General features: G+C 36.1%; 1 protein-coding gene and 1 long non-coding RNA gene across 3 annotated transcripts in view; both read left to right on the plus strand.

Moving 5' to 3' along the window:
• Positions 1 to 12,435, plus strand: part of LOC134753512 (uncharacterized) — a 340,941-nt gene that overhangs the window by 212,741 nt on the left and 115,765 nt on the right. The gene's annotated exons all lie outside the window — the stretch shown is intronic.
• LOC134753552 (uncharacterized) overlaps positions 1 to 12,435 on the plus strand; it is a 59,244-nt gene that overhangs the window by 750 nt on the left and 46,059 nt on the right. The window lies entirely within an intron of this gene.

A 12,435-nucleotide genomic window follows, 5' to 3' on the forward strand; every position in this document is an offset into this window, starting at 1 on the left:
TTGTTTTCGGATAGATATGAAAGCTAGAGCTAAATTGTAAGATGGTAGAACAATCCGAACTAAATCCTTGAACAAAGCGTTTGAACAAAACATTCTAGAACCGATAGCCAGTTGATCCGTCACAGTGCGAATATGTTAACAGTATAGTAACTTTAATCATCTTTAAAACACGCTCAACTACGCAAACTGTTTAAGACGTAAGTAGACTACCGCGTGAAACCGCCTTTTCATAAAACGTAATCCTCATTTTCCTCTCTGGATATTTACAGTACATTCTGGATTATTTACGCGCCATATTTGAATAAAGCTCTGAAAAGCGCGAGATTTCCCTAGAGGATATTGACTACGTCCCCCCCTAAGACCCCCACCCCCCTCCCCCTGTGACCAAGCGTGGTATTTTGAAGAAACCCCCTCCCCCTAAACTGGTCATGTAATAGTATGGGTACGTTCACTTACTTACAGAACCTTGTATAGCAATTTCTTGTGTATTGAGTATTTTGTGTTGTTATTCGTGCATCTGCTATAGAAAAGCATTATTTCATTCCGTGTAGTGAATCTGCTGAAAACTGCTTTGCAAGTAGGTTCGTTTTTGATAAAAATATATTTCATCTTTCATGCTTTAGCAATTTTGCTATAATTTAAAGTTAAAGTACTGTTCCTAAACTACTAACTGTAACCACTAAGAGTAGAAACCGGAGAAACGCAACAGGGAAATCCTACCACCATACTTACAAACAACCATCCAATCTTACTTGACCTCGACCACCATACTGTTTCTTAGTAATGGCGACGTTCGGATTGAGACTGTACTAGCATTACTGCGCACTACACTATTGCATCGCGACATTACTGCCGACTGCATTCCTGCCGCAAATGTCAAAATTCCGGGCAGCAACAATGTTTTTGACATTTGCGGCAGTAATGTGCAGTGGACTGCAGCAGTATTACAGGGCGACATTACTGCAAACGCCAAAACTAATGTTTTTTTAAATTTCTGGATAAATTGTCATTTTGACGTTTCCTAACAGTAATGCTGCAATACTCCAGCAGTATTGCAGCGCGACATTTATGCCATAATCGATGTTGCCCGGAATTTTTACTGTTACAGTCGGCGGGTCTATCGTTTCCCATAAAGTTTTAAGTCATATTGTTTGTCCGCATTTTCGTTAGTCATAATTTGATTTTTCTCAGATACGCGTCATGAAACAAACCTAACCTAACCTATCTATAGGATAACCTTACGAGAATCCTGAAAGTTAACGGTGTCAGAATTATGACTAATGATAAGCTGACAATCATTACATTATGACTTTCAATAATTATGGGGAGTCCCTTTGTTAAACATAGTTTTTGAAAGTCACAATGTAATGATTGTCAGATTATCATTAGTCATAATTCTGAAACCGTTAACTTTTCAGGATTTTCGTAAGGTTTATGCTATAGATAGGTTAGCTTAGGTTTGGTTTGTTTTATGGGGGACCGGAGTTCGGACAGCCGCTGGCGAGGTTGCGTAGGAGTACTTCGGCGTTCCTGTGGCCTCGCAATAAAGCCCTGAGGCGGCAAAGAGGGGCTTTAGTGGGTAAACCATGGGTCTCATTAGCCTGGGTGGTATGCGTAACGCATAAGTTTGTTTTATGGCAATTCTGAAAAGTTACGCGTTTCTTAGAAGAAAACAAATTATGACATTTATGATTAACGAAAATGCGGAAAAACAATACATTATGACTTAAAACTTTATGGGAAACAATAGAGACCCATAATTATGTGAAACAAAGGGATTCGACAGTCGGCCCTTCGGCAGTAATGCCCCGCTGCAATACTGCAGCCGTAATGCTGGTGCAGTCTGGATCGGAACGTCGCCTTCATCAGAGACCAAGTTTAGACTGGTTAGTAGTGGTTGCGAACAAGGAATAGGTTTAAATAGAATTAGATTAGAGGATTAAACTAGTGCACTTGCAACTTTGTTCCAATAGTTGGTGATTGAATTTTTAATCAAGTACTCAAGATGTTGCGGTGTTGATTTATTTTAAAATAAAATAGATTGAGATTAGGTTTAGTTGCTTTGTAAATTACAAAATGTTTTATTTACCGAGTACTGTAAACTCACCGATAAGGAAAGGTCTAATCTTAAAACGAGCCGAGTAAATATCATGCGCGGACGCAAGACCATTGGTACAAAAGTGCCGCTGGACACATCTTATAAATAAACAGTGTTCACTTTTTAAAATAAAACTATGAAAACGGATTATATCGCGTATATTGAAACGCATAAAGCGTTCTAAACGTCGGGATGTATTATAAATTCGATATACGCGATATGAAATGAAATGAAATGAATATTCTTATAATTCAGACCATGTACTGATACGTTGTGCGAGGAAGCCGCCAGCTCTTCGGTCACCAGTTACGTCAGCCAGACGCTTCGCGATTTATGCAAACAACTTGTGCGCGCTGGGACCCCATCTAGAGTACACAAGTTTTATCAGCATTGCGATACACCGAGGAAATGCAACCAGCATCCTCAACGGCCTATTTTAAATTTAAGCTAGTATTTTAGATTTAATTTCGTTTACGTAGTACCACTGTATATATTGACTTTGACTTTGTTAAAAATTGATCAGTTTAAAGCGAATCAGCATATTTCCAAAATGATGTAAGACATAAAATGGTTTAAAACTGAGTAGGGGTTTAAAAAAACTTATTACTAACCTAACTAAATTAAATTATGTTTATCCCTTTCTTACAAATACATAAGTCAAAATGACAGATAAAGACAAACTATTCATAGCTAATTCAGGCCAGTAACGCGTTTATAAATAACGCCATTAATAATTATCCTTCTGTCTAATCGTATCTGGAATAGGACATACCATATTTCTACCGTGTATGATATAACTATACTATACTTAATGGTTATATGTGGTATTTTCTATAAAAGGGGACCTTATTGGCGATGGCGCTTACGCCATTATTAACGATGCTTCGATATAAATACAATGCCGCGCGACGCTGTGCGGCGTAAGCGCCATCGACAATAAGGACCCTTTTCATAGAAAATGCCCCATATCTCCTAACTAGGGGTTGAATTTTCGAGTGTCCTTATGATCCCCATCATCGTAGTGGAAACATGATTGGTCATAAAGGGAGATTGAAAATTACATTTAAATGTGTAAGTGTCAATTCGACCACTCAATAGCGTTTTATATCAGCAAATAACATTCGGCAAGCGTACTTTGTTGCAAATAAACAGGGCGAAAAATGCGATTTTGCTCTCTGCACGTTTTTTTTTTTTTAATTTATTTAGAACACAGTCATAATATGCATGTTACATATGTTGTACACAATGTATAAAAATTGAGATGCGATACAAACAGACCTGGAGGTTCATAAAAACAACATTAATAAAATAAAAGGGATGGGAGGGGGGATATAACAAATAATCTTTACCTTTTCTCTGCAGCTGACTGTACAACGGACAAAATAGCGGATTCTACTCGCATCAAGTGTAAGATTTTCGAATCCATCCATATTTCCATACTAATATAATATTATAAACGCGAAAGTCTGTCTGTCTGTCTGTGTGTTACCTCTTCACGCTTAAACCGCTGAACTGATTTAGTTGACTTTAGTATAGAGATAGTTTGAGTCCCGGGGAAGGACGTAGGGTAGTTTATATCCCAGAAATCATCCTTTAAGGGGGTGAAAAGGGGGTTGGTAGTTTGTATGGGGAATCGATAAAAAGCAGATTGGATAAAAAATAAGCTACCCAAATTCGCGGGCAAAAGCTGAAATAAAAAACCGGCCAAGTGCGAGTCGGACTCGCGCACCGAGGGTTCCGTACTGTTAAGTATTTGTTGTTATAGCGGCAACAGAAATACATCATCTGTGAAAATTTCAACTGTCTAGCTATCATGGTTCATGCGATACAGCGGAGTCTTAGTAATAGGGTCCCGTTTTTACCCTTTGGGTACGGAACCCTAATGATATGTCTCTATATGTAGAACAATTAGACTGTGACAGATACTTTTGAAAGCGAACAACACGCGAACGCGAAGCGAAGCGATGCGGCGCGGGGTGAATCAATCCTTTGATACCTATAGGTATAGAAGTGTCCTAAGTGGGCGATCTCGTTGCGAACGCAAACGCCGTGGGCCCGCCGCGCCGCACCGCGCTACGCCGCTTCGCGTCCGCGAGTTGTTCGCTTATAAGACGCTGCGTTAAGATATGTGACATTTTCAACCAAAAGGTACCACATTGTCGCTTGTCAATAAGGTTGATTTTCAATTGAAGCTTTATGGAAATAGCGCCTTATTGACAACCGACTATAAGTACCCTTTTGGTTGAAAATGGCACATATAGGTATGTGGAACCATTAATTAGACTGTGACAGATACTTTTGAAAGCGAATTTAGATATACAATTATTTGGAAAAGTATTCCACTGGGTGACAGATGCTTTTTTCGCGTTGTTTCATCAGCTAGTCCGCTAATATTCATGCTGACTGTATCCTCAGTTGTATCTCCTAACTCAGATCCGAAGACTGGCTAATCTGACAACTCATCTGATCCGCCGACTAATCTGGCGACTAATCCGACGTCGGCGTGCGAGATCACGAATAATACCGATATCGATAAGCAACGTTTGGGACTGTTTTTGTGTACATTAGGGATGTGATTGTTCAGGGAGATACCAGATATATCCATTTGACATATACATTATTAACGACGGGACTTAATCGGTCTTTTCCGAGACCACGGGGACAACGCCGTCCTCGAAACGTCGGAGGTAAATTTAAAACTTATTTTACGCGATTAAGTCCCGTCGTTGTGAATAATAATAAGTAAAAATCGTGAAAGTTTAAATCAGTGTCATACATATACAGTTGCGAGAACTTATTGTCATGAAATAAATTATTACTAGCACAATCGAACTAGGACAAAGGTCGAAATCTCTAGAACAGTCCTGAAATTCGGTATGTGTGTTGATAAATAGGCCCTGTTTTCATGTCCAGACCATCTGACGTTTGAGGACCTCGAGGAACCGCCGCCATCTTGGAAAATGTGTTTAATCCTTTAGAAATTCGCCTTTTATTCTGAATTTACGCACTCTATGAAAATATAGAGCTTTAATGTTGGCCTTAAAGCTTATACAATTCTACACAAATAAGTCATACATATAAGTATAATTACAACAGCACAACAACAATACAATTACACCTACAATTAATTATCATTATTATAACTGGAGGCCTTGGTCATTTTTAGTGTTCCGTGCAAAACTTTGTTTTGACAAACGGAACACTTATGGGATCACTTCGGTCTTGCAAATCAGTTAAATGCGTTTTTCTCAGAGACCGTTTGACGTAGGTACCTAAAATTTGAAATAGTTATAGCAATTACCACCACTAATATTGTAAATAAGTCAAAACCGCTTATTTCCTTTGTATATGATATTTGAGCCATTTTCAATTAAAATGGTACTTATTGTCGGTTGTCAATAAGGCGCTATTTCCATACAGCTTCAATTTAAAATCAACCTTATTGACAAGCGACAATGTGGTACCTTTGGTTGAAAATTTCACATTTATTTCGTTTAACAATACAATTACACAATTATTAGAAAAATGATCTGTAAAAATTTGTAAAACAAGGTATAATTTTTTTGCTAACATCATTGTTTTTTCCTTTTATTATTTATTTTGTTTACCATCTAGATATTAATTAATCAATACTCAGCACTCGTTGATCCAGCAATACATCTCGGCGTCGGCACGCCAGCACCGCTTAGGTTTTAATCAAGGACCGCTAAGCCCCTTTATCCCCGGGTTCAGCGTAATCCCGTGTGTACAAATATTCTTTATACTGTGTATAGATGTTTCATTATGCTTTGATCAGAGTTCAAAGTTATTCTTCAAGGTTTTGTTTAACTTGCCGTTATCGCTTTATGGGCCGATTTAAAAAAAAATCCGCCGGATTTCAATAAAAGGCGGATAGATAGAGTTCCCTATTCTGTACATATCTAATAAGCGTAATTTCACTGTATGAAAAGAATCTGCCACTGAGTTACGAAAACGTATGGGAGCGTTCAAATATTACGTAACGCAATTTTCGAAGATTTTTGACCCTTTGTTTTGCAGTTTTTTTTATGGATAACGGATTGTTTATCAAACTGCCGCAGTAAAATGCCTCTGATTGCATACATTTATATGTTTTGTTTAGAGAGAATTTCAAATTTCAAAGTTCAAACGAATTATAACTAATATAATATATAATATATTAAACGGAATTTGTGTTTTAGAAACGCAATAAAATACAAAATATAACATTAAAAACACCACGTAAAAATTTCAACTGTCTTGCTATCACCGTTCATGAGATAGCTTGGTGACAGACAGACGGACAGTGGAGTCTTAGTAATAGGGTCCTGTTTTTACCCTTTGGGTACAGAACCCTAAAAACGGTTTCTTCTTAAAAACTGCATCTAATTATTATTTACAATGACGGGACTTAATCGCGTAAAATAACGCGATTAAGTCCCGTCATTGTAAATAATAATGAGTAAAAATCGTGAAAGTTTAAATCAGTGAAACTGCATCTAATTCCGAATGGCAACTTTTGATTATATATATATTTTTTAATTTTCAATATCTGTTAATTAGTAACAAAATTAACCCTCCCATCTTCTAGTTGGTTAGAAAGTGTTGAAACGTGACATAATTAGATAGCTATGCATGGTTCAGTAACTACCCCTTCACCAACCCCTATTCTATTCGTCGAGTTATATGCATTGGTGCATCCGTGAGTGTAAAAGTGCCATCTAGGGAAGCTCAAACGAGATCTGTTTTTAAAAATTCACGCTACAGAGAACACGAGGAAATGTCACCCCGCTTAGGCTGCCTTTCCACTGAGGCGGGGGTGAGAGACTTAATCCTATAGATCTAGTTTTATATAGATGTGTCATACGTGCGTGGGACACATACGCAATGCGACAAAATCAAAAACACGTTTTAATACTCTAAGAACAAATGAAATTATTTTCTATGAAAATATTTTAATTTGTGTTTTTTAAGTAGACACAATACCATTTAAACTATAAACTGAATATCTCTTCGCTAGCCCGTAATCACCCGAGTTGATTCAGTTAGAAGGTCGAACCATACTGTTCTACCTTAGAGATGGCCAGGGGGCGCCACAAGCCTTCGGGAAATTGTCATGTACTTAGAAATTTCGACCCATGCCACCGTGACCGAATAGCCGAGCGGTTCAGGCATCTGTCCGGTAAACGGGGGACGCTGGTTTGATTCCAGCTCTGGACACTGGAGGCTTTGGTAATTTTTTCCTTCGTATATGACATTTATTTCAGTTTAACACGTTTTAACATTCCTGACAACATACCAAAAACAACTGCTGGACGAAAGCGGAGGCACATAAGACAGGTTAAGATATACAGACCCCCCAATGGGCTTCCCCAGCCCGGGGGTGAGATGCGTAAATACATTTACCCCTGCGTCAAAAAAAAATCATAAAAAAAGTTAAGATATACAATTACACAGTAAATATACAATGTACAAAGGCAAACTTATCCCTGTAAGGGATTCAATTGTGATTTTAAAATTTAAATAAATTTATCAAATAAGGTACCTACAGGTTACGATGTAAAATGATTTATAACATAAATACTGTGAAAAAAAAGGACTGTAACATAAGAAAACCACAAAAAAAATAAAAAATAAGGATAAATAAATATAACAATACGTAACGACAATATTAAACTGTACTGTACCTAATCAAGTAATTATATTATCTCTCTCCCTATGTCAACTTAAAATTAAGTTAAAAAGCATGTTTAAAATGTTACTTAATGTATAATGTTAATTCTGAGCAACAGAGATGTATTTATTCATTCGTGGATTCGTGGATAGTGATACAATGACTATGTGAGACCTGTACTTATGTAATACCTATGTTGAACAAATGAATGCTTTTGACTTTTGACTTTTTGACTTTTGAAACTGTGTGGCTTGTGAAAGTGTATTCTGATTTTACTATGTGTGTTGTATCTGCCTGTTTGTTTCCCAAAGGTTTAAATAAAAAATAAAAATAAAATATTGATTACCGTTTACATAAATATTTATAAACACATACTTAGAAAACTTCTTGTAAAAGTTATATTTATTAAATCACATTTACAATCGGGTCTATCGTGAATTTATTTTGTTACCCTTATTTACCGACGTTTCGATACAGGTTTGTGATTTAATGTGTTCAAAACGCGAAAGTTTTAGATGTTAAAATGATATTTGTTTTTTTTTTAAGTTTTTTTAGGTACCTACTAGTAATAGCATAAATCTCTTGACATTTCACCCTTTTCTCAAAAACAATCAGTTAATGTTTTTTCTAACTTTCAGAAACTCGCCACCCCTAAAACACTATGTGTATAGTCAGCTGCAGAAGTTGCTACTCGGAAATAAATAAAAAAATAAATAAATAAATAAATAAATAAACGTTTATTCAAAGATCTTACTTACAACTAAATACCTATTTTCTTCTGCCAAACCACACAGTGGTTTGTTGGCAGACGAGGCTCCTTTGCGTTTGTGCTGTTGATATGCAACTTAACTTTATCTTAAACCTAAACTTACCTACTTAACCCTTTACTGCACGCGCAGCCTTATATGGTTGTTATGTTTTTAGCTATTAAAGTTTACTTTTAACCAAATACTTATTTTATTTTTGACATGAAGTAAGGGGTTAACTTTCCAATCTGAGCGTACAGTTTACAAATGTAATGTATTATAAGGGTTATGTATTGTAATGTATTTGACCCTTTATTTTATTTAATAAAAAGTAACTTAATTTCTTTTTAAATGTTTGTTTTGTCATCCTTGTGGTCTTTAAATCCGACGGCAACTCGTTACAGATCATAGGGATTAAATATTCAAGATGTGCGTTGAATTTTGTAACATCTAAATTTAAAACTCGCGTTTTGAACACATATTAAATCACATTTACAATAGAATTTATTTTGTTACCCGATTGTAAATGTGATTTAACATCTAAATTGTTAAATTAACTTGTTATTGATTTTTTTTTTGTGTAATTTTATGACTGATTCGAAGATGGAAGGCAATATTAAATTTTGGTTGTTAAAATTATGTTTTATGACTCTTATGAGATGAGCGCTGGTGCCCTAGCTGGTAAGAGCGTGCGACTTGCAATCCGGAGGTGGCGGGTTCAAACCACAGCTCGTACCAATGAGTTTTTCGGAACTTATGTACGAAATATCATTTGATATTTACCAGTTGCTTTTCGGTGAAGGAAAACATCGTGAGGAAACCGGACTGATTCCAACAAGGCCAAGTTTACCCTCTGGGTTGAGAGATCAGATGGCAGTCGCTTTCGTAAAAACTAGTGCCTACGCCAATTCTTGGGATTAGGTACCAAGCGGACCCCAGGCTCCCATGAGCCGTGGCAAAATGCCGGGACAACGCGAGGAAGATGATGATGACTTAAATAATTTCACGGTTTGGACTCACTTGTTTTAGTCACTCGCGCGACATGTTTCGGAGAGCCTAGGTCTCCTTTCTCAAGCACTAACAGTGCGAGCAGCGTTCACGACGACCGTTTATTTAATGTTAGTATGTCTCACAACAGTTTAAATTCGATTAAATTCGATGGTGATGACTCTTATGAGGAGGATGAAAATATTTCGGAAAATATCAACTTCACGAATGTAATGTGTGCTATGTTTTTGCCGCTGACTATACCCAATAAGCCAAGCCTTTAGCTAGGGGACAAACCCTAGCCGATAGTTCATACCGTGTCATTTCAATTGCCATTGAAATTGAAACCTTAAATTCATAACAATAAGACCTAAATTCAATATTTAAATAACGCAATATTTTTAAGTGGCGATTACTCTTGTTAAAATGCCGCTAACATCGGACATAAATCAAATTCGAAACGTAAAATGTCGATTTGAGTAAAACGTTGGATAAAAATGGAAAGTAATAAAATAGCGTTTGTATCAATTGTATACAGACGTTAAAAGGCATTTTTCATTTTATAAATAAATCAATATTGGGAAATAGATTTAATAGCAAAAAAATGGATTATCGCTACCAATGAGGATATAATTAGATAGAGCGGTACTGTCATAGTAAATTTTGTAACCGCTGTAAATTAACTGCCATCTATCGACATACTTTAAAACTAAAAATGAAGATTTATAAAAATACGTTAAAATGTATTTAAATATGGATAAATGATTTTTTTATTTGCATTAATTATTTTTTATATGATTTTGACCCATGTTCTTCCATTGATATGCGTTAAAATTATAAATAACAAACAAAGCCGTCAACGCCCTCTATACGAGACTAGGCCAAAACTAGTGGCGCCCTCTGATCGAGAATCAAATTTTCGTGATTTTCGAGGCACGTTTTTTCCTTAGACTGTATCCATCTATTACGGAGTTATATCTATCTTTGTCGCTACTAAAGGTCCACTTGCACATTGTCCGCCTGTCAGTTTATAGAACAAAAATTGGACAGTTCCGAACAAAATAGAAAAGAAATAGAGCAAAAACAAGTTTTGTATGAAAAACTTAAATTCGCTGTATTTTTTTACTATGGTATCTGAAGCTATATAAACTAATTACAGACATAGATATACCTTATCCTATTGTAAGTACGAAGTTTCAGAGCAATCTAGCTAGTCGTTTTAAAATGAGAGCGTAACTACGTTTGTATGGAGAACCGAGCTTGCCGGGGACCGGGGACTTAACGGTTCACCTCTGTGTTTTGTAAATCGATAAAACTTTCGATAGTTCCCAACATTATTCAAAAATATGAATAACAATAACAATAATTATTCACTCGTCTGAGCACGTCTCTAGTAATAATAAAAAAAATAGACCGCGTTTTGAACAATAATAGATTGCTTAATGAAAATATGGTTGAGTGGGCTCGAATAATTTCTATATTATTCTTGTTTGGGATAAAAAAATTGTAGGGGAGAAATGTTAGGGGTGAATAGTAGGACGATTTTATTAGGTTTAGAGTGCCTAGTTAGTATGCGGTATCGGTGCAATTGCTATCGACGAAATTATGGTAAATTCGTTGAATAAAAACCGGCCAAGCGCAAGGTGTACTCGTGCACCGAGGATTCCGTACTATTTAGTATTTGTTGTTATAGCGGCAACAGAAATACATTATCTGTGAAAATTTCAACTGTCTAGCTATCACGGATCATGAGATACAGCCTGGTGACAGACAGACAGACAGACAAACGGACAGCGGATTCTTAGTAATAGGGTCCCGTTTTTTACCCTTTGGGTACGGAACCCTAAAAAATGATCTAGAGATCTTATTATGTATATTTATTAGTGGATTGCCCCTTTTGAAATTTTAAAATTGCGAAAAACATTGTTTTTGATTGGTGATAGGCAATGATGTTATAAATGATAACCAATTATAACCATAGATTTTTAAATTATTTATAATTAATTATACAGAGGTACTAAAATACATATTTTAGATATGCTATAGGTACCCTAACATACCAAGTGAAAAAAATGCTACTAACTGCACGGCAACACATACTCACAATATGTTTATTCTATACATACTCCTACACGTACGTAAAAATGCTACCAACGGCACGGCAACACATACTCACAATATGTTTATTCTATACATACTCCTACACGTACGTAAAAATGCTACCAACGGCACGGCAACACATACTCACAATATGTTTATTGTATACATACTCCTACACGTACGTAAAAATGCTACCAACCGCACGGCAACACATACTTACAATATGTTTATTGTATACATACTCCTACACGTACGTAAAAATGCTACCAACGGCACGGCAACACATACTCACAATATGTTTATTGTATACATACTCCTACACGTACGTAAAAATGCTACCAACGGCACGGCAACACATACTCACAATATGTTTATTGTATACATACTCCTACACGTACGTAAAAGGCGTGAATGAGACGGCATAATTAAAAGAGAATATTATACAGAAAAGACATTTTTACTGTACACTGTATAGGTACACTAACACAACTTAAGAAAGCTTTTTAATTGTAAATACCTATAACTAAATTTAAATCTTGATTTAAACTTTCACGATTTTTACTCATTATTATTTATAACGACGGGACTTAATCGCGTAAAATAAGTTTTAAATTTACCTCCGACGTTTCGAGGACGGCGTTGTCCCCGTGGTCTCGGAGAAGACTGGCTAAAGTTGACATCAACATCTTCTAGGCGCGCGAGTTAAAATAAAACTTATTTTAAAACTTATTTTACGCGATTAAGTCCCGTCGTTGTAAATAATACATTTAAATCTTGTTTAAACGCACTTACAATGTAATTTGGACAAAGGTATCAATTCGTTGATTTACATA

This window comes from Cydia strobilella, chromosome 27 (assembly GCF_947568885.1).
Source record: "Cydia strobilella chromosome 27, ilCydStro3.1, whole genome shotgun sequence".
NCBI lineage: Eukaryota > Metazoa > Arthropoda > Insecta > Lepidoptera > Tortricidae > Cydia > Cydia strobilella.